Source organism: Mytilus californianus, unplaced genomic scaffold, assembly GCF_021869535.1.
Source record: "Mytilus californianus isolate M0D057914Y unplaced genomic scaffold, xbMytCali1.0.p SCAF_7, whole genome shotgun sequence".
Taxonomy (NCBI): domain Eukaryota; kingdom Metazoa; phylum Mollusca; class Bivalvia; order Mytilida; family Mytilidae; genus Mytilus; species Mytilus californianus.
The window spans coordinates 692,486-716,048 of record NW_026262723.1 but is presented as its reverse complement, the minus strand read 5'-3'; the positions used below and the strand labels follow the sequence as shown (position 1 = coordinate 716,048).

At 34.4% G+C, this 23,563-nt stretch overlaps 1 long non-coding RNA gene across 3 annotated transcripts; it reads right to left on the bottom strand.

Moving 5' to 3' along the window:
• Nucleotides 1-18,610: 18,610 nt before the first annotated feature.
• On the bottom strand, nucleotides 18,611-20,866 carry LOC127709417 (uncharacterized). 3 transcript variants are annotated; one of them, XR_007985637.1, is made up of 3 exons: nucleotides 19,812-20,866; nucleotides 19,580-19,699; nucleotides 18,611-19,519 (listed from the first exon to the last, which is right to left on the bottom strand). It is a non-coding gene; the product is annotated as an uncharacterized LOC127709417 (long non-coding RNA). The 3 variants fall into 3 exon arrangements; XR_007985638.1 differs by having other exon boundaries at nucleotides 19,932-20,866; XR_007985639.1 differs by having other exon boundaries at nucleotides 19,992-20,866.
• Between the last annotated feature and the right edge of the window lie 2,697 nt (nucleotides 20,867-23,563).

Genomic DNA, 23,563 nt, shown 5'->3' with positions numbered 1-23,563 from the left:
ATAATGTTTGCCGTTTATTCTGCACTTTTCGCCCATGATTTTCTATTCTGTAAACCCCATCTAGACCTTCTTATATTTGTTTAGAGGTTTGACTATTTATACTTTACATGATATATGAGGGAAAGAAAAAAGGAAAAATACATTTAAAAGACGAAAATACTGTTGGCATTGGAAAAAAATATTATTTTTTTTTATGTTTTATATAAGAATTGTAAAACAAGTATAAACATACATATACTATGATCATAAAAAAAGACATCTATATGTCAACATACAAACGGTCTCAAACAAAAGATTATGTCAATCCAGTTAAGCTTTGAAGGGTAAGTACGACAAAGGCCTTATTCGACATCCAAAATTAAATAGTATAGTGAATAAAAGTGAAGACATGTACAAGTAAAACAATAACAAACAATACATTATCAAACTGTATGCTTAATAACGTTTTTTGGTAAAATTGGTTATTTCTATTATGTTAATGACATTATAGTGAAATCTAAAATTGCACTGCAAAACTTATCACCTTCTTTATAACCAATGAAAGTATCATAATGTTGAAAAAGAATGACGAAACTACTATGTTTTTTTTTTCTATTTTGGGCGCTTACAATAGGTCTTATATAACAAATCCAAGAAGTCCAATAAAACTGAATAATCTCAAAAGAGAACATTTGAATATTAAGGATACTCTTTATTCAAATAAAGAACACGAGGCATGGTACATTCGACATTGCAGTCTAACTACAATGAAAAAACAAGACCTTCACCAACAGCAAAAAAGACTATACATATGTAAAGCTTTACATTTTAAGGATCATTTTGATTAGAGGTGAGAAACCGTTTGAAATATATTAATTGTGTTCTTATATGTTAAAATGTTATTATTTTTCACTCTCCTCACTTTTCGATGCATATTTTAAATGAAAAAGATTATGGTGGAAGCTTTCATACTTTTCGAACACAGAGAAATAAACAAACTAGCAAATAAGAAGTAAACGAACAACATATTTGCTTGAAAAAAAACCCCAATAAAAATGTACAAACGCAGAAGATGAAGACATTACGGCTCCTTTTCCAGTGTACCCCCCAAAAAAAGAAATTGTTCAAGCTAATAAATTGTATTAGCCTTTAAAGTTTTATAATTTTTCTTATCCACTACAATTTATATACAAGTCTATTCTAAAAGAATTAAGCTACAAAGCGAAAATATTTTTCACTTCCATCAGATATGAGACGAGTAGCTTTTTAGAAAAGCTATTACTTGTTTCAAATTAACTCGATTAGAAATAGCGAGTAAATCGTGTTTACATACATTGATTGGTTGTTGTTTGCTTGCTTAACGTCCGATGGCAAATATATCATACATGTTCAGAACGAGAACAAATTAACAATAAATACAATTGGTAGGTTCTTTAAGGTAGGGCGACCTGGATAAACGGCAGGATATTTGGACTGCCACTGGAATATTAGGGTATGTTTAAAAGCAACAGAAACTTTCTCTATCAACAGGCCACCTACTATTCTCGAGATTTGTCACAGGGGTTCTTTAATTGTTAGGGCGACCGGGATGAATGGCGGTATATTTTGACTGTCACTGGAACATTAGGGTATATTGGATAGGGACAGAAATATTTCATATCAATAGACCACCTATAGACCTCTATAATTGAGTTCTTTAATTAGTAAGGCGACCGGGATGAATGGCGGTATATTTGGACTGTCACTGGAACATTAGGGTATATTGGATAGGAACAGAAATATTCCTATCAATAGTCTACCTATAAACATCAGAGAGTTGTTACAGTGGTTCTGCAACGTGCAGAGAGCGTGCCACTCCCTCTAAACTAGGCATCCTGTTTAACGTCCCCATTCTTACCGGACGTGGCAATGATTTTATGCATCCCGCACAACCAAACAGTCGCCTACGTACTCGTTGGCAAGGGTTTTACTACTGAGCGGAAAAGCACCAACGTGACCATATTTCTATACCCCAGGCATCATCTCGTTATAACTTGATATCAATGTTGTATGCACATGTTATTATTGTATTGGTGAGTGCCATAGCAATAAAAAACGTTTATACCTGTATAAACTTTTTCATGACGCCACGAGCATAATTCCTATACGTTGAAAGACTTCTGTAAGAGTTGATGAATTTTATAACCTGAACAATTTTGTTCATTTAATTTGTGTTAAAAAAAAACAAAAACGCCTAGAAATAACAGTTATATAATTAAGTACGCCAGACGAGAGTTTCGTGTACACATTACTCATCATTGGCACTTGAATCAGTTGGATACATTAACTAACTCATTTACGAAGTTGAAAAGCAAAGAAAACCAAACCTTTCAAAGGAGTTGTGCCAAATAAAGCCGAATTTATCAACTGCAAAAATCTAGATAGAGACTAAGTTTATAACACATGCTAATATTAACCATGAAAATGAGATCAAGGTTAGATGAAACTTGTCAGACGGATATGTTCATCTTACAATCATTCCATACAATAAATATAGTTGACACGTTGCTTATAGTATTTATTATACTTCACATTAAAATGCCATATTTTGATTGGCTAATACGAGGGTGTTAATTTACTCTATTACCCTTCATGGAGACGCTTGATCAAGTGTGCGCTTTATTAAATACGACTCTATCCTATGGCAAATACTCTATTAACCTTCACGGAGACGCTTGATCAAGTGTGCGTTTTATTAAATACAACTCTATCCTATGGTAAATACTCTATGACCCTTCACGGAGACGCTTGATCAAGTGTGCGCTTTATTAAATACGGATGGTTGTTATGTACAAGACGTCAAAGTTTATTACTTTGAATTTGAAATTTAATCGACAGTAATAACAGAAGATTCAGTATAATAAATTAAATAACACATATCTGAGAGGGTGATAGAGCAGACTGTTACCCCTCGAAAAGACATTGTCAACCTTGGCTTCGCCTCAGTTGACAATGTTTTCTCGGGGTAACATGTGGCCGCAGACAGTGTTTAGCCTTCATCCGTGGCCACAAACATAGTGTTTAGCCTTCATTCCTGGCCATAGACACAGTGTTTAGCCATCACCCCTGTCCACAGTGTTTAGCCTTCATCCCTGGCCACAGGCACAGTGTTTAGCCTTCATCCCTGTCCACAGACACAGTGTTTAGTCTTCATCCCTGTCCACAGACACAGTGTTTAGCCTTCATCCCTGTCCACAGACAGTGTTTAGCCTTCATCCCTGGCCAAAGACACAGTGTTTAGCCTTCATCCCTGGCTACAGACACAGTGTTTAGCCTTCATCCCTGGCTACAGACACAGTGGTTAGCCTTCATCCCTGGCCACAGACACAATGTTTAGCCTTCATCCTGTTCGATCTATCATGCAGAACCTACCAACTATAGTTTATTTGTTTTCGTCCTAAATCTGCATGAAATGTTTGTCACTGGACGATATAAGAAATCAATCAATCAATTAATCAGCAGAAGACGGGAAACTTAACAATATTTCAAGCTCTATGCCGTACAGTCTATGGAATGTGAATACATAGTTAACAATAGTTCAAGCTCTATGCCGTACAGTATAAGAAATGTGAATACATAGTTAACAATATGTCAAGCCCTATGTCGTACAGTCTAAGAAATGTGAATACATAGTTAACAATATGTCAAGTTCTATGCCGTACAGTCTAAGAAATGTGAATACATAGTTAACAATATTTCAAGCTCTATGCCGTACAGTCTAAGAAATGTGAATACATAGTTAACAATATGTCAAGCTCTATGCCGTACAGTCTAAGAAATGTGAATACATAGTTAACAATATGTTAAGCTCTAGGCCGTACAGTCTAAGAAATGTGAGTACATAGTTAACAATATGTCAAGCTCTATGCCGTACAGTCTAAGAAATGTGAATACATAGTTAACAATATGTCAAATCCTATGCCGTACAGTCAAGCTCTATGCCGTACAGTCAAGCTCTATGTCGTACAGAAATGTGAATACATTTAACAGTAACTTTGAAATGTCTGGAATCGATACAAAAGTCTTAGAATAATAACTATTAACATTAAACTATAAGTAATTGGATTGAATTAAATTATTTTAAAACTAACAGCTCTTTAGACGATAAACACAAATGTAAATATTGATGGGTGCTTTCGTCGAGGTCCGCGTTGTTAGCTTCCGTGTTGTGTATTCAAAATGTAATAATTACATTACATGTATGTTTCATTATAATACGTTATTTTGATTGGCTAACAGCAATCTCGCGTCATTCTGAAATAAACCTTCATTTCAAAATGAAATATAACATTCATGATGACACGAGCTTCCACAATAAAGTGCACAGGTAAATAAAAGAAAAACTTGATAGAAATCTTGTTTTCATGATCCTAGCAAAAAAATGTAATTATAAGAATTGAATGCTTCTTTTAGTAATTTTATAGGGTTGTAAAAGCGTTGACCGTGCGCACATTTTTAGAATGAAGCGCTTGCGCGCTTCATACAAAATGTACTTCGGTCAACGCTTTTACACCCCAATAAATTTACAAAAAGAAGCATTCAATTCTTAAATCAAGTTACTTTCTTTAAAAAAAGAAATGCAATCGTGAACCTTCATGCCTGTTTGGTATGTAATTTAAAGATCAGATAATTGTTTTATAAAGATGCGTGATTTCACCTGATTTTTTTTTTGTATAAGATGTATAAAAACTGACGGATTCTTAATAAAACTGCTGTCCATTGTTGGGCATATTTTTCTTGTTAAAGAAATCATTTCTCTCTCTCCCAAATCTCTCTCTTACGATAGATAACATTACAACATGCTAAATAGGAGGCAACCACATACTGTATGTTCCATTCTGAGGTTGTGTTTTGGAAATAAGTGGTAGCTTCCTGGCTAAGATCGACATGTAAATGTGAAAACAGCCTTTGTTTTGAAGAAGATAAATAAAATGAATCATGATTGTTTGTGTTTGCAGCCGGTCTTAAAATAGTTCAAAACCCTAAGCTATAGATAGTAGAAGATGTGGTTTGAGTGCCAAAGAGACAACTCTCCATCCAAGTCACAATTTGTAAAAGTAAACCTTATTTGTTTATCCGGAACTAAAACCGTTTTGGAAAACCAATTACACTGGTTTACATGGGTTGGTCATTGACTATCATATGCAAAATATGTTTGATCTCAATTTATTTATACCCAAGGCAACAAACTCCAATCAGGCTTTAAGAGTAGAAACACTTTGAACCATCAACTTTATACTTAAATCAATTTGTTTAAACAAATCCCATTTTTTTCATTCCATAACTTATCCTTTTGTTAATTAGCCAAAATATAACGAAGTTGTTGATTTGTTGTTTTATACGGTTGTGTGACTGACAGAGAGAAGCAGGAATAACAGTGACAATTCGGTATAGCTCATTGTCTGTTATTGCAATCGCATGTCCGTTGAATACGGATATTTTAAGAAAAATAATTTGTTACTAAATTGTGCTATTATTTGTTTATGAATACAAACGTTTTTGTGTCGCCCAATTTGTAAAGATATCGTCCTATTTTGTCACCAAAAACCCTATAGGCCTCTGTCAACGGGTGCATTGCATTTGCACCATTTTCTGAAAATTGCAGTATTTCGTGTGCGCCACAGCTAGGGTTGTATTTTATTTGCGCCAACGACAAATACTGCTTTTGCGCCAATGTATACAGGTAAAATATAACTTAAAAGTTTTGATATAAGTTGTATCCTGAATACGAGGCTCGTATCAGAAATGTTGTAGAGTATCCCCCATTTCGATAAGTATGTGAATTCATAATCATTTCTCATACAGAACTGAAAGTCACTTGAAGGTATAAAATTGTATAGTATTCACATGTTTGATGTGACAAATTGGGACACAATTCATTTGGAGACAAATAGGAGGAAATACGTCTGTATTTTTTTGAGACCTTACATTGAAGATAAGTTATGTATTGAAAAACGGAGAAAAATCGTATAGAAGTACCCCAAAATGTTGCACAGCCAGACTCACAACCGATATGGACAGCAAAACCATTATAACACATTGAATGATACAGTCAACCACAGTTAAGACTATCAAAAAGTACAATCCAAGCATTTAAAAAAAACTAATCAGCAGTGTTTAATGTTGTTATACTTTTATGGATGAATGTGATATAGGATAAATATATGCAAAGACAAGGAGATGTGGTATGATTGTCAATGAGACAACTTTCCACCAAATTCAAATGAAGTGGATGTAAGAAATTATACGCACCTGTACAGCCTTCAACAATGAAGAAAACGCGTACCGTATAGTCGGCTATAAAAAGCCATGCAAAATATGAAACAATTCATTTGAGAAAACTTACAAATATTATTTTATGCCATCAAGACTATGTTTTAACATTTTGTTTTAAAGTCTGTTTTTAATATAAATCTAGTATTCATATTTTATCTCCATTATTGGCACACATGAAATGTATCATTTTAGTGCAAATGAAATATGGTTTGTAGCTCAATTGAAAGATTTTTTTGGCGCAAATGAAATCCCAATTGACGCAAAAGCAAAAGTACCGCTGTTATATAGTCCTTCTAAATTCGCTAATGAATACAGATTGCCTCAATTCCTTGAAAACAAATTGACGGAATGCCTAAAAACTAGCACTGATTCCTTTTTAGGTTGAATATGAAGTTGTGCACCTGCTTACTTTTAGACTGATTTTGTGTGTATGTGCGTTTGGGGAAAGAGGGGGAGGGGTCACATACCGCAAAGAATAGCACTCAGTGTGTCTAAAAATCGTTTTATATCTTTATAACTATTTTAAGGACTCAAACGCGTATTCATTTATGAACTACAAACACCAAACGACTCTTTGGACAATAGATACCAGGATTTACCATAAACACCCAACTCCTTACATCCGACTCTTCAGACAATAGATAACAGGATTTACAATAAACACCCAACTTCCAACACTCGACTCTTCGGACAATAGATAACAGGATTTTCCATAAACACCCAACTTCTAACACCCGGCTCTTCTGACAATAGATAGCAGGATTTTCCATAAACACCCAACATCCAACACCCGACTCTTCAGACAATAGATAACAGGATTTTCCATAAAAACCCAACTTCCTACACCCGACTATTTGGACAATAGATAACAGGATTTTCCATAAAAACCCAACTTCCTACACCCGACTCTTTGGACAATAGATAACAGGATTTTCCATAAATACCCAATTTCCAACACCGGCATCTTAGGACAAAAGATAACATAATTTTTCATAAACAACCAACTTCCAACTGCTGACACTTCGAACAATAAATAACAGGATTAACCATAAACACCCAACCTCCAACTACCTCCTATTCAGACAATAGATAACAGGATTTATCATAAACACCCAACTTCCAACACCAAACTCTTTGGACAATAGATAACAAGATAACAATAAACACCCAACTTCCAACATCAAACTCTTTGGACAATAGATAACAAGATTTACAATAAACACCCAATTTCCTACACCCGACTTTTTGGACAATAGATGACAGAATTTACCATACCCACCCAACTTCCAACAATAGTTATACAAACAAAGATAAACAACAAAGTAAAAAGACAACTAACAACACATGGTTAACATATAAGTCTGACTTGGTACAGGAACAACATGTAGTGGGGCTAACTCTGTTATATAAACAAAGATAAACAACAACGAACAACACATGGTTAACATAGTCTGACTTGGTACAGAAACAACAGGTTGTGAGGTGAAACCTTGCATACAAACAAAGATTAACAACAACGAACAACACATGGTTAACATAGTCTGACTTTGTACAGAAACAACATGTTGTGTGGTTAAACCTGTTATACAAACAAAGATAAACAACAACGAACAACACATGGTTAACATAGCCTGACTTGGTACAGGAACAACATGAAGGGGGGGGGGGGGGGGGGGGGTGGCCTAGGATGAAAAATTTGGTCCTGCATTTTTTTTAGTTGTAATCTCTCTCCTGCCTTTTTATTTTTCACTCTATTCGGTCCTGCCTTTTTTTAATTAGTTTATCCTGACTTATTTTACATAAATTGTCATCCTGCCTTTTTTTTTATTCAAAACTCCTGTCCTGCCGTTTTCTTTTTAAATTTCATCCTAGCCCCCATAAAAATCAAATGGTAGCTCCCTTATATAAATAACAAAAAAAAACAACAACGAACAACACATAGTTAACATAGTCTGACTCGGTACAGGTACAACATGTAGTGGGGTTAAACCAGATATACAAACAAAGATAAACAACAACGAACAACACATGGTTTACATAGCTTGACTCGGTACAGAAACAACATGTTGTGTGGTTAAACCAGTTATTCAAACAAAGATAAACAACAACAAACAACACATGGTTAATATAGCCTGACATGGTACAGAAACAACATGTAGTGAGGTTGAACCAGTTATACAAACAAAGATAAGTGGGATTAAACCAGTTATACAAACAAAGATAAACAACAACGAACAACACATGGTTAAAATAGTCTGACTTGGTACAGGTAACATGAGAGGGGTTAAATTAGTTAACAAACAAAGATAAACAACAACAAACAACACATGGTTAACATAGTCTGACTCGGTACAGGTACAACATGTAATGGGGTTAAACCAGTTATACAAACAAAGATAAACAACAACAAACAAAACATTGTTAACATAGTCTTACTTTGTACAGAAACATATATGGCTCGCCGTTTTTCCTTTTTTTTTCTTACATCAAGATATCTTATATATATCTAGCTTTGATAAGATATCATAAGACATCTTCTAAAGTTTAAAAGTTATCTTATAAAGTATTTTAAATATCTTATAAATATTTTTGATATAAGATATCTTATAATATATTTTTGATATAAGATATCTTATAATTTTTTTTACATAAGATATCTTCATGATCTTATAAATATTTTTTATATAAAATATCTTATAATTTTTTTTTATATAAGATATCTTAAAAATATTTTTTATTTAAAATATCTTATAATTTTTTTTTATATAAGATATGTAATAAATATTTTTTTATATATGTTGGTCTAGTACTTATCAGAATAATGTGTCCAGATAGGTTGACATGTCTACCAGTAGACTGTTTCCTTGTGAACTACCACGTTAAATGTATGCTTGTCGGTATATTACTTATCAGTATAATGTGTCCAGATAGGATACATGTCTACCAACAGACTGTTATACCTTGTGAACTTGCACGTTAAAAGTCTGCGTGTTGGTATAGTACTAATGAGTATCATGTTTCCAGATAGGATGACATGTCTACCAGTAGACTGTTTCCTTGTGAACTACCACGTTAAATGTATGCTTGTCGGCTATTACTTATCAGTATAATGTGTCCAGATAGGATGACATGTCTACCAACAGACTTTTACCTTGTGAACTAGCACGTTAAAAGTCTGCGTGTCGGTCTAGTAATAATCAGTATCATGTGTCCAGATAGGATGACATGTCTACAATGAGACTGTTACCTGTGAACTATTACGTTAAAAGTATGCATGTCGGTCTACTAATAATCAGTATAGTATGTCTAGATAGGAATAGATGTCTACCAGCAGACTGTTACCTTGTGAACTTGCACATTGAAGGTCTACGTGTCGGTCTAGTACTTATCAGTATAATGTGTCCAGATATGATGACATGTCTACCAGCAGACTGTGAACTAGCACGTAAAAGGTCTGTGCGTGTCGGTCTTGCATTAATCAGTATAATGTACCAAGAAAGAATGACATGTCTGCCTGCAGACTTCAACCTTGGTTACTAATACGTTAAAAGTATGTGTGTCAATATAGTACTAATCAGAATAATGTGTCCATATATGATGACATGTCTACCTGCAGACTGTTGCCTTGTGACTTAACACGTTAAAATTCTGTATCTTATTTCAGTACTAAATAGTATAATGTGTCCAGATAGGATGACATGTCTACAAGCAGACTGTTACCTTGTGAACTTGCACATTAAAGGTCTGCGTGTCGGTCTAGTTCTTATCAGTATAATGTGTCCAGAAAGCATGACATGTCTACCAGCAGACTGTTACCTTGTGAATTAGCACGTTAAAAGTCTGCATGTCGTCCAGTACTAATCAGTATAATGTGTCCAGATATGATGACATGTCTACCAACAGACTGTTACCTTGTGAACTAGCACGTTAAAAGTCTGTGTGTCGGTCTAGTACTAATGAGTATCATGTGTCCAGATAGGATGACATGTCTACAATGAGACTGTTACCTTGTGAACTATTACATTAAAAGTATGCATGTCGGTCTAGTAATAATCAGTATAGAATGTCTAGATAGGAATACATGTCTACCAGCAGACTGTTACCTTGTGAATTTGCACAATAAAGGTCTACGTGTCGGTCTAGTACTTATCAGTATAATGTGTCCAGATATGATGACATGTCTACCAGCAGACTGTGAACTAGCACGTAAAAGGTCTGTGCGTGTCGGTTTTGCATTAATCAGTATAATGTACCAAGAAAGGATGACATGTCTGCCTGCAGACTGTAATCTTGGTAACTAATACGTTAAAAGTATGTGTGTCAGTTTAGTACTAATCAGAATAATGTGTCCATATATGATGACATGTCTACCTGCAGACTGTTGCCTTGTGAACTAACACGTTAAAATTCTGTATCTTATTTCAGTACTAAATAGTATAATGTGTCCAGATAGGATGACATGTCTACCAGCAGACTGTTACCTTGTGAACTTGCACATTAAAGGTCTGCGTGTCGGTCTAGTACTAATCAGTATAATGTGTCCAGATAGGATGACATGTCTACCAGCAGACTGTTACCTTGTGAATTAGCACGTTAAAAGTCTGCATGTCGTCCAGTACTAATCAGTATAATGTGTCCAGATATGATTACATGTCTACCAACAGACTGTTACCTTGTGAACTAGCACGTTAAAAGTCTGCGTGTCGGTCTAGTACTAATGAGTATCATGTGTCCAGATAGGATGACATGTCTACAATAAGACTGTTACCTTGTGAACTATTACATTAAAAGTATGCATGTCGGTCTAGTAATAATCAGTATAGTATGTCTAGATAGGAATACATGTCTACCAGCAGACTGTTACCTTGTGAACTTGCACATTAAAGGTCTACGTGTCGGTAAAGTACTCATCAGTATAATGTGTCCAGATATGTTGACATGTCTACCAGCAGACTGTGAACTAGCACGTAAAAGGTATGTGCGTGTCGGTCTTGCATTAATCAGTATAATGTACAAAGAAAGGATGACATGTCTGCCTGCAGACTGTAACCTTGGTAACTAATACGTTAAAAGAATGTGTGTCGTTATAGTACTTATCAGAATAATGTGTCCATATTTGATGACATGTCTACCTGCAGACTGTTGCGTTGTGAATTAACACGTTAAAAATTATGTATCTTAGTTCAGTACTACATAGTATAATGTGTCCAGATAGGATGACATGTCTACCAGCAGACTGTTACCTTGTGAACTTGCACATTAAAGGTGTGCATGTCGGTCTAGTACTAATCAGTATAATGTACCAAGATAGGACGACATGTCTACCAGCAGACTGTTACCTTGTGAACTAGCACGTTAAACGTCTGCGTGTGGATCCAGTACTTTTCAGAATAATGTGTCCAGATATGATGACATGTCTACCAGCAGACTCTGTGAACTAGCGCGTTTAAAGTCTGCGTGTCGATGTAGTACTTATCAGTATAATGTGTCTAGATACTATATATCTATCCCTCATCCAATCAAGAAAATAGACCCTAAGTACAGATCTGAAAGTACTCGCATTACTGACAGCTAGTTCAAAGCCAATAACATATTTATAAAAAGGATCGTATATCTTAGACTACAATATTAATCAGTACACATCCAATATCCACCAGATTTATTTTAAAGAGGTCATAGACAGTCAGAGATGAAACACGACCTTGTGCAATGCCAAAATATAGGTATCGACAGATCTAGTACCGTCAAAGTACATTTTTGTAATATTTAGTATGGTTTTAATTTACTGATAACAAATTCAATATTTATACCAATAAAAATAATTTTCAAAGGTTTCATTGCAGTGTTGAATAGGTAACCTTTTAGAATACGTTTATTTAAAGGATTGATAAGTTTAACGAGATCGTATGTAAATTCCCAGGCTCGGTTAACAACATCACTGTAAATTTTAAGATGTGCTATTCCGCTTGAAATAAGTTTTCTACAGGTACAGCCTGACTTCTTCTGTTCTTCATTAAAACTTTCATAAGACGAAAACAAAATCATCTAAATCGCACCAGAATACTTAGTTAGATATTAACTTTTAGAAATTCTTCAAGGTATGTAAAACTATAGATTTGTTTTTTTAAATCATTGTTCGCCTTACCGTAACTGATTGTATCGAAAAGTATTATTTTAATTGGCTGATATGCATAAAACCACGTAAGTTAAGATACGTATGTAATGTTCGTTGGAATTTTAAAAAAAGTAGGAATAACAACTCTTTTAATTTTCTCTTTTACCGTAAAACGTTTAGATTATCATTTTGAATTGTAACGACTATTGTTTTGGTTTACTAACGTGAAAAGTCTCAGAACGAATATTGTAAAAGATATCTCCAATTGTAAATGACCATCGGTATGACGGGGCTTCTTACACTTAAACTTCGATTGTTTTTGATAATAAATAGAACTATATATTTTAATTATAATAAGTGATTCATTAAATATTATAATTATCCGTAAAGGGTGCTGTAGGTACATGTTTAACTATCTTTTACATATGATTTGTAACGGAGAACACTAAATAAATGTACTTTTAGTTTTCTTTAATAAAGAATCTGAATCTGAATATAGAATACATTGCTAATATGTTTAATTTTAAAAATAATTCACAAATTACTGTCGTACATAATCTTTATAGATGATATGTTAGTGATATTGTAAATAAAAGATATTTATTGCTAGCCAAACATGGTTTTTTAAAACTCAAATGATTCTTATAGACAACAATCATACTGGTCACATCTTCTTAATTTTATAACAACGTTAAAAGGATCAGAGACCTCATAATTACATAAGAATAAAAAGAGATTCCGTCAGCGATATCCTACCATTTTAAAATAAATAAGTATTAAATCCACGATTTCCTTAAGTTTTAGATCTATGGGGTATAGAAATATGGTCATGCCTTGGTTTTTTTCCGACCGGCAGTTAAACTCTTGCCGAAATGGGGCGTTCGTTTGGCTACCATGTCTGGGCAGAAAGTGGATGTTTAATCTGATGCTTCGCGTACTAAGAGTAGCAAGCTCTCTGCATGTTAAAAACAATGCAGCAACTCTTTTCTTTGGCCAAAAGTTAGCCTGTTTCAAGGCTAAATTTTTGGCACTATCTAATATACTATAATTTTTCAGTGGCAGCCCAAATTTACCACACTTCATTCCGATCGACTCCTATACTAAAGGCTCAATCTACTGTTTTTGTTGTTTATTTGATCTCGTCCTGAACATGCATGACATGAACTATTTGCCACTTGACGTTGAGCAAAAAAAATCTTTTTCATAGCATTCTTTCGTTAATCAATAATTTAGTCTTTATTGTCATATAAGTAAACATAATACATACTTGTAAAATATACAAATAATAAACGAAGGTGATGTTGGGTAAATGTTAGTTAGACCATAGAAGTTTCATGACGTTACCATGGTTACCGCCCCCTTCCTCCCAAACTATTGTTATGGTTTATAGGACTATAATGCAAAACTTTGCTTATCAACAACGATGAAAGTAAGAAAAGGAAAAAAGGAACACATAACCGCAGGTTAAAGGAACCAATCGTGTGTCCCATTCGTACTTTTTTCGTATAGTGATCGTTTTTTTATAAACAGACGAAGTCTCTTGCAACTAAAATAAATGTGGGTGATATATTTAAGCATAAGTATGTTAAATAAGTTTTTTTGACAGTTTGTAAATGTGTTATTAGTATTTAAATTCGAATATAAAACCCGCTCCTACATTGAATTGATTAAAAAAAAGGGGGAGGGGTAATAATAAATGAATTTTTACTATATAACACCAAAGTGCGACTAACTTGTTTCTTTTCAATGCTATCTTCTTGTCGGAAAGAATTTTGCGTTAAGAATAAACTTTCACCTTTGTCTTTATCCATTTTGAGAAACCATATGGATGTGAAGGTATTCAAGGAAAATACTTATAGTTTTAGTGCAAGCAACAGAGCACTATGTACATGCACTGCGTCTGCATGTAGCTATACATGTAGTTTACCTTCAACTGGACTTTTTATTTTCATTCCTTTATTTTTTAGGTTGAGCTACTGTTTAAAGGGACCTCCATGTGGGATACTATTAATAAAGTTTATCAAAAACAATATCCACACCTGGTGAAAATAAATCTTAACAAACACTTGTATTTGTTTAGTAGAAAAACAAAGGATATTGGGTATTCATCCATGACACAAAATCAGTACATGCACAGCAAAACAAAAACAACATAAAAGCAAAGGAACAGTGCTTTTTTTGCTGTTCTTCATCTCAAAGTATAATAATAATAATAATAATCTCAAAGTATAATAATAATAATAATAATAATAATAATAATAATAACAAGAAATGATTGTAACAGGATGCTGTTACGAAGTCTCCCAAACGAAACTCCCATAATTCGTAATTCCCAGGGTCGCCTGACATTGGGCAACGTCCAGTGAAAATTGGTTTGGTCCAGTAAAGTTATATGCATTAGTGATGCCTGGGGACTAACCTTGTATATCATTCAAATCATCTTGGCATTACAAACCAGAATATATATGGTTTAGGGGTGGGGATCTCGACCATTTACAAGATATTAGAACTTTCTCAAATGGCATGGGGTCGGGATGACCCCTGGGGACTAACCCTGTATATCATTCAAACCATCTTAGCATGACAAACCAAAATATATATGGTTTAGGGGTGGGGATCTTGACCACTTACAAGATATTAGAACTTTCTTAAATGGCAGGGGGTGGGGGTGACCCCTGGGGACTAACCCTGTATTTCATTTGATGTGCTTTATCATGACAAACCAGAATATATATGGTTTAGAGTTGGGGATCTCGACCATTTACAAGATATTAGAACTTTCTCAAATGGCAGGGGGTTGGGATGACCCCTGGGGACTAACCCTGTATATCATTCAAACCATCTTAGAATGACAAACCAGAATATATATGGTTTAGGGGTGGGGATCTTGACCACTTAGAAGATATTAAAACTTCTTAAATGGCAGGGGTTGGGGGTGACCCCTGGGGACTAACCCTGTATAACATTTGATGTGCTTTATCATGACAAACCAGAATATATATGGTTGGCAGGGGGTCGGGATGACCCCTGGGGACTAACCCTGTATATCATTCAAACCATCTTAGCATAACAAACCAGAATATATATGGTTTAGGGGTGGGGATCTTGACCACTTACAAGGTATTAGAACTTTCTTAAATGGCAGGGGGTGGGGGTGACCCCTGGGGACTAACCCTGTATAACATTTGATGTGCTTTATCATGACAAACCAGAATATATATGGTTTAGGGGTGGGGATCTCGACCATTTACAAGATATTAGAACTTTCTCAAATGGCAGGGGGTCGGGATGACCCCTGGGGAATAACCCTGTATATCATTCAAACCATCTTAGAATGACAAACCAGAATATATATGGTTTAGGGGTGGGGATCTTGACCACTTAGAAGATATTAGAACTTTCTTAAATGGCAGGGGGTGGGGGTGACCCCTGGGGACTAACCCTGTATAACATTTGATGTGCTTTATCATGACAAACCAGAATATATATGGTTTAGGGGTGGGGGTCTCGACCATTTACAAGATATTAGAACTTTCTCAAATGGCAGGGGGTCGGGATGACCCCTGGGGACTAACCCTGTATATCATTCAAACCATATTAGCATGACAAACCAGAATATATATGGTTTAGGGTTGGGATCTTGACCATTTACAAGATATTAGAACTTTCTCAAATGGCAGGGGGTCGGGATGACCCCTGGGGACTAACCCTGTATATCATTCAAACCATCTTAGAATGACAAACCAGAATATATATGGTTTAGGGGTGGGGATCTTGACCACTTAGAAGATATTAGAACTTTCTTAAATGGCAGGGGGTGGGGGTGACCCCTGGGGACTAACCCTGTATAACATTTGATGTGCTTTATCATGACAAACCAGAATATATATGGTTTAGAAGTGGGGGTCTCGACCATTTACAAGATATTAGAACTTTCTCAAATGGCAGGGGGTCGGGATGACCCCTGGGGACTAACCCTGTATATCATTCAAACCATATTAGCATGACAAACCAGAATATATATGGTTTAGGGTTGGGGATCTTGACCACTTACAAGGTATTAGAACTTTCTTAAATGGCAGGGGGTGGGGTGACTCCTGGGGACTAACCCTGTATTTCATTTAATGGGCTTTATCATTTAGAACATTTTCAATTAAAAAGATTGTGTCTATCACAAACGGTTTTCAATTTATAATCATTTGAAAATTTTTAAAAATAAAATCCCATAGGGTTCTTTAGTAAAACCCTCTTTTCTTTTTGCCCCTTTAAGTACCCCTTTATAAACCCCATTGCACAAACAAAACCCTGATTGCACCACTAGACATGTTAGTCTAACATATTGTGAAACCCTAAGTTAATCTGACAAGCGGTTTTGGAGAACGGGTGCGGACAAGTTCAAATTTAAAAGCGGCGGAAGAAGAAGAAGAAGAAGAAGAACAATAATAATAATAATAATAATAATAACTGAGCAAAAACAATAAGTCTTCCCAAACTTCGTTTGGGAGACTTAATAATAGTAATAATTAAAGAGGGTTGCACAGTTAGCTATAACACTAATCTTCCCTGAGGCGCTCATGAAATGCAATGAAATATAACAAACAATTACAAAATAATCAAACAAACACACATAAGAAAAATCAAATAAGAAATTGTTATGAAATATACAATTTTTAAAACAGGTAAAAATTACAAATTCATATAGTATTGGCATCATTCAAAATTACCACAACAATTTTTAAAGCTTGAGTAAGTGTGTGAAAATTAGTATGCATATAAAATTACACGACTTCTTAATCATGTTAATATTTTAACAAGTAATTCTTTAAATCTTTTTTGAATGAGCTTGTACTTGAGGTTGATTTTTTTCAGGGATATTGGTAAGTTATTCCATAAAATAGATCCTGAGTAAGATTTATCATACAGATCTGTTTTGGCTTTTGGAACTTGCAATTTTTTGCAAGACGCATTCCTCAAACAATATTGGTTTATTTCTGGCATTTCTTTAAATTTTTCAATTAAATATACAGGGGCTTCATTCTTAAGGCATTTCTGCATCAAAACCGATTTATGGTATGATATTCTGTTCTCTACTGTCATCCAACCAAGCTGTTTAAACAGAGGTACTGATGATAAAAGTGGATCAGCATCTAAAATTAGTCCTGCAGCCCTTTTCTGCAATTTTATTATTCTGACTGGCTCATTTTTAGCACACAAAAAAAAAAACCACTCCAAATAATACAACAATAATCTATCAGTGGGAGAATATAACCATTATAAAATAATTTTCTTGAATCAATATTTAGAAATTTCTTGATCTTAGAGAGTTAATGAAGTCTAGATGATATTGATGAACATAAGTAAATAACATGGTCTGTCCATGACAGATTAGAGTCAATTCTAACACCTAAACATTTTTCAATTCATGATTTTTGAAGAAAATTATTCTCAATAGTTAGAACTGGTTCTGCTTGATATAAACACAGCCTTTGTCTTGTATCTATAACCATACATTTCGTTTTATCCGAATTTATGAACATGTTATTTTCATGACACCATTTTTCAACACATTGGAGATCATCTTGTACTTTTTATTGCATATCAGCAATACTCTTTCCTGATGTATGCATAATTGTGTCATCAGCATACAAGTCTGTGTGGCAGTTTTTGATGTGTAATGGAAGGTCATTTATGTACAAAACAAACAAAATGGGACCAAGTATTGAGCCCTGTGGAACACCGAAATTTATAAACTTTTTATAAGAATATTAATTACTTATATTGACTTGCTGTGTTCTTTCTTTCACCAGATTTGAAAATTGGAGCTACCTTGGCATTTTTTAAAACACATGGATAAATACCAGTATCAATCATTTGATTAAAGATATACATTAAAGAAGATGCTATGAAAGGAGTACTCAGTTTTAAAATCTTTTGACCTATATTGTCAGAACCAGAAGATGTCTTAGCATCTAGTTTGATTATTTCATCAAATAGTTATGAAACTTTTGAAGTTGATGAATTTATTGTACTTTTTTTTGCAAAAATTGCATTTGTACATAGTTTGTCAGAGTATTAACATTTGAGTTGCTTGGTGCCCTGCTATGCCTTAATTTTTCATCACATACAGATATATATATATATATTTAGTAGTATGGCCTTCAACTCTGTAGTGTTTTTTTTTTTTTTTTGGGGGGGGGGGGGGGGGGGGGGGGGAGGAGGAGGAGGAGGAGGGCATTTGCTTTTATCATCTTCTTTGACAAGTTAAACAATTTTTTGAGTAAGTTATGAGCCTCCATCAGTTCGTTCTGTAAAACATTGAACAGTTTTGTGACCACAGGCCTCAGACCTGTCAAATATTTTACAGATTTGACTATTCGTGGTGCGAAGCAACAATGAGAAATTGCATCGGTGTATGTTCTGTCAACACACTATATAGGTATTTAGAAATGAGACAGGCGAATATTTATGCCTTCAGAAGAGGTACTTCAATTTATATGTAAAATTGATAAAATTTATCCCAGATCCCTCCAATAAAAGAAAATGACCAGTGTCTAAGTTGTTTCATTATTGCCCGGGGCATTTTTGTTATCTACAATTTTGCTAGATATATTTCATTCTTTTGCCTTTTCTACAGTTCTATGTACCAAATTTCTTATTTTGCAGTAGTCCAAAAATATTTTTTGATTTTATTTTTTGTATACTGGTTATAGTAAGAAAGAGTCTCGTTTCTTAAATAATCTAAAATTTATGATTTCATCCACGGTTTTAAATTGTGTTTTATTTTCATTGCATTATACGGGCTTTAAAAATATAGTTAAATTGAATAATTTTTCTAAAAGTTTCAAATACTTGGTTCTGCATTTCTGCATATGATCAGACGTGTTCGCCTCTTTTTTTGAATAGTGTTTCAATGATTTTACCTGTTTGTTCTTTCTTTGTTTCCTCGTACTATATTTTATAGAATGGTAACTGATTCTAACTTCAATGACACCTACTTGACTAGTTTATCACAAATATTAGAATGACCACTGATTCTAACTTCAATGACACCTACTTGGCTAGTTTTATCACGAATATTAGAATGACCACTGATTCTAACTTCAATGACACCTACTTGACTAGTTTTATCACGAATATTAGAATGACCACGGATTCTAACTTCAATGACACCTACTTGACTAGTTTTATCACGAATATTAGAATGACCACTGATTCCAACTTCAATGACACCTACTTGGCTAGTTTTATCACGAATATTAGAATGACCACTAATTCTAACTTCAATGACACCTAGTTTTATCACGAATATTAGAATGACCACTGATTCTAACTTCAATGACACCTACTTGGCTAGTTTTATCACGAATATTAAAATGACCACTGATTCAAACTTCGATGACACCTACTTGGCTAGTTTTATCACGAATATTAGAATGACCACTGATTCCAACTTCGATGACACCTACATGACTAGTTTTATCACACATATTAGAATGACCACTGATTCTAACTTCAATGACACCTACTTGGCTAGTTTTATCAAGAATTTTAGAATGACCACTGATTCTAACTTCAATGACACCTACTTGGCTAGTTTTATCACGAATTTTAGAATGACCACTGATTCCAACTTCAATGACACCTACTTGGCTAGTTTTATCACGAATATTACGTAACTTATAGTTTATTGTTGAAGTAGAAGACCATGTTATTCGCGTTGGTTCGTTTATAACCGTTTTAGAGAAACATGTTGAATGATTGATTGATTTGTGTTAAACGCCACTTTCAGAACCATTCTATTTCATGGCGGTCTGTTTTTATTGGTGGAGGAAGCCGGAGTGGCCAGAGAAATTCACTGACCTTCGGTAGGAAAACTGACAATCCTAGTCAATTAAGATTGGAGTAGAGTGCACCTGCCATGAGCAGGATTCGAACTCGCAACCTCAGTGTTGACAGGCTAGGGATACAGTAGTTCGACTAAATAAAAATCATGTTCAAGCAGAAAGTCGAAAGATCCTAAAGGGATATCATAAGTCTAAAATAGACTGACTACTGGTAAAAAACGAAAAAGACAGACGACAAAGACAGACAACGAAGACGACAAAGACAGAGGACAAAGACAGAGGACAAAGACAGACGACAAACAACAGTATACAGAACACAACACAGGAAAAATAAAAACTGAGCAACACAAACCCCACCAACAAACGGGGTTTACATGATATCCTATCAGAATAAAATTGTTCAAAGGACACAAATGTTCACATAGATCGGATTTAAATTTACGTGCTTTATAAACAATATAACCGTAAAAATTAGGATGTGATTTCCAGATTTTTTTAAAACTTGTCAATACCCATCTGCAGGGATTCCCCTGGGTCAATTTTCTTTTTCGCCACCTCTTTCGCCCCAAAAGTATATTTTTCGCCACCTCTTTCGCCCCAAAAATATTTTTCGCCACTTTCAATTTTTTCTCGCCAACTAACAACTAACATAAACATATGTTTCTTTAACATTTTCCCTCTTTCTAACAAAAAAAAAAACTGTTTGTCCCATTATTGTCTATGATAATTCTACAAATCTTTTATTTTAATCTACGTTGTAATGAATAGACACTAAACATTTACTTTTCAAAAGATACTGTAAAATTTTTCTTTTCCGGACCATCGGAAAAAGAATAAACAGCTGCGCCATGAGCGCATGATACGCCCGTCGCTTTTTCAAAGAATAAGGTTCAATAACTTCTCAATGTCATATCAGAAATTCATGAAAAACTAAAGGGAGGTTGTTTTAATAGATATAAAGCAGTCACCAAAGTTTCATGATAACTGCTAAAAGCATTGACCGAAAACTGAAAAATACCCCTTTTTTTATGAATACAATCACATAACTCCGAAACGTTAAATCTAAAATTTATAAAAATTGAAAGGGAGCTTAGGTCAATAGATATAAACAAATCACCAAATTTTCATGAAAACTGCTGAAAGTATTTTTGAGTTATTGTCCGAAAACTGGAAAACACCCCTTTTTTTACTGAATAAAACCCCATAACTCGGAAACGTAAACTGATGATCTAAAATTTATAAAAATCGAAAGGGAGCTCATGGCAATAGATATAAACAATTCACCAAAATTTCTTGCAAATTGGTGAAAGTGTTTTTGAGTTTTTGTCTGAAAACTGGAAAATCCCCCTTTTTTAATGAAAAAAAACCCAAAACTCAGAAACTTAAAATCTTAAATTTATAAAAAACGAAAGGGAGCTCACGTCAATAGATATAAACAATTCACCAAAGTTTCATGCGAATTGGTTCAAGCGTTTTTGAGTTTTTGTCCGACATGTTGACGACGGACGGACGGACAGACAGACAACGGTATACCATAATACGTCCCGTAAACGTGCGTATAATAAGTCGAGACGTAATACTATACTTGAAACACGTGCGTCGCCAAAACAGTTGTTAAGTACTGGTACCAACTCCAAGTTAAATATTTCTATCAAAGTTAAATGATAAAGTTTACAGTCATAATTTTTTCTTTCTTTTGAACAGTTTTCTTTTCCGGACCATCGTTAAAAAGAAAACGAGGAGACGAAAAACTATGCTTCAAACACGTGCGTTGCAAATTTGTAAATAAATCCTTTAGGTGACATGTGACGCCATTTAACCACGTCATTTCGTAAAATAATATAATCAACGCCTTTATTAATTAGTCCATTGTTGCCTACAGCTATAAAATGCTATCAGCTGATAATAGATTTTCTATCAAAATCGTAACGAGTTCAAAGTGAATTCCGAATATGGTCTGATCAGGTAAAGTCCGAGAAACCCGAAGTAGAGGCTCTCAAGAGCCTGTGTCGCTCACCTGTATCTACTGTGGTTTTGGAACTCATGTAAAATACGGTTAACATCATATAGATACCCTAATAATGATTGATGCCACGTTTGGTTTAATTTGGCCCAGTAGTTAAATTAAAAGCAGAAGATTTTTTAACTTGGCCCAGTAATTTCAGGAGATGATTTTTGTAAAAGATTACAAAAATTTACAAAAAAGTGTGAAAAATTGACTTTAAAGGGCAATAACTAGGTAAGGGTCAATTGACAATTTTGGTAATGTTGACTTATTTGTACAATGTAGATCTTACTTTGCTGAACATTTTTGCTGTTTACAATTTATCTCTATCTATTATAATATTCAAGATAATAACCAAAAACTGCAAAATTTGCTTAAAATTACCAATTCAGGGGCAGCAACCCAACCACGAGTTGTCTGATTCGTCTGAAAATTTCAGGGCAGATAGATCTTGACCTTTATAAACATTTTTACCCCATGTCAGATTTGCTCTAAATACTTTGGTTTCAGAGATATTAGCCAAATACTGCATTTTACCCCATGTTCTATTTTTAGCCATGGCCGCCATCTTGGTTGGTGGGCAGTCACCAGATACATTTTTCGCCATCTTGGTTGGTGGGCAGTAACAGTTACCAGATACATTTTTCGCCATCTTGGTTGGTGGGCAGTCACCAGATACATTTTTCGCCATCTTGGTTGGTGAGCAGTCACCAGATACATTTTTTAAACTAGATACCCTAAGGATGATTTAGGCCAAGTTTGCTTTAACTTGGCCAAGTAATTTCAGAGAAGATATTTGTAAAAGATTACATAAATGTACGAAAAATTGTGAAAATTTGACTTCGAATGGTTATATTTGTTTTGCCAAAAATGAACTTTAATCGCCACAATTTTATTTTTTTTCGCAAGCCAGCGGAAACCCTGCGGCCATCTGGTTGCTGTAAGAAACACTGACGATGATGAAGATGACAATGTATAAGCTTTTAATTGTGATAGTTCCTTATATATTATTGGTATCGTTGAATGGAAAGTTAGCTCTAGTCCATAATAATATTCTATAGTGTATTCTGAATTGCCAACAATGTATATGTAATATGTTTAGAAATTGTGAGCAAATATTTTTTTTTTCTAGTGGCGAAAGATGTTGGTTTAGAGAAGGAAAAAAAACAAGATAGCACTCGTATAAATGTCTAGCCTGCTTTAATTTACTGACCATGACTGAATTTATATAGAAAGTCTTATAGAAAAAGGCTTTACAACAAGTATCACATACATCAACATTATCAATGATCTATGTAAATGAGG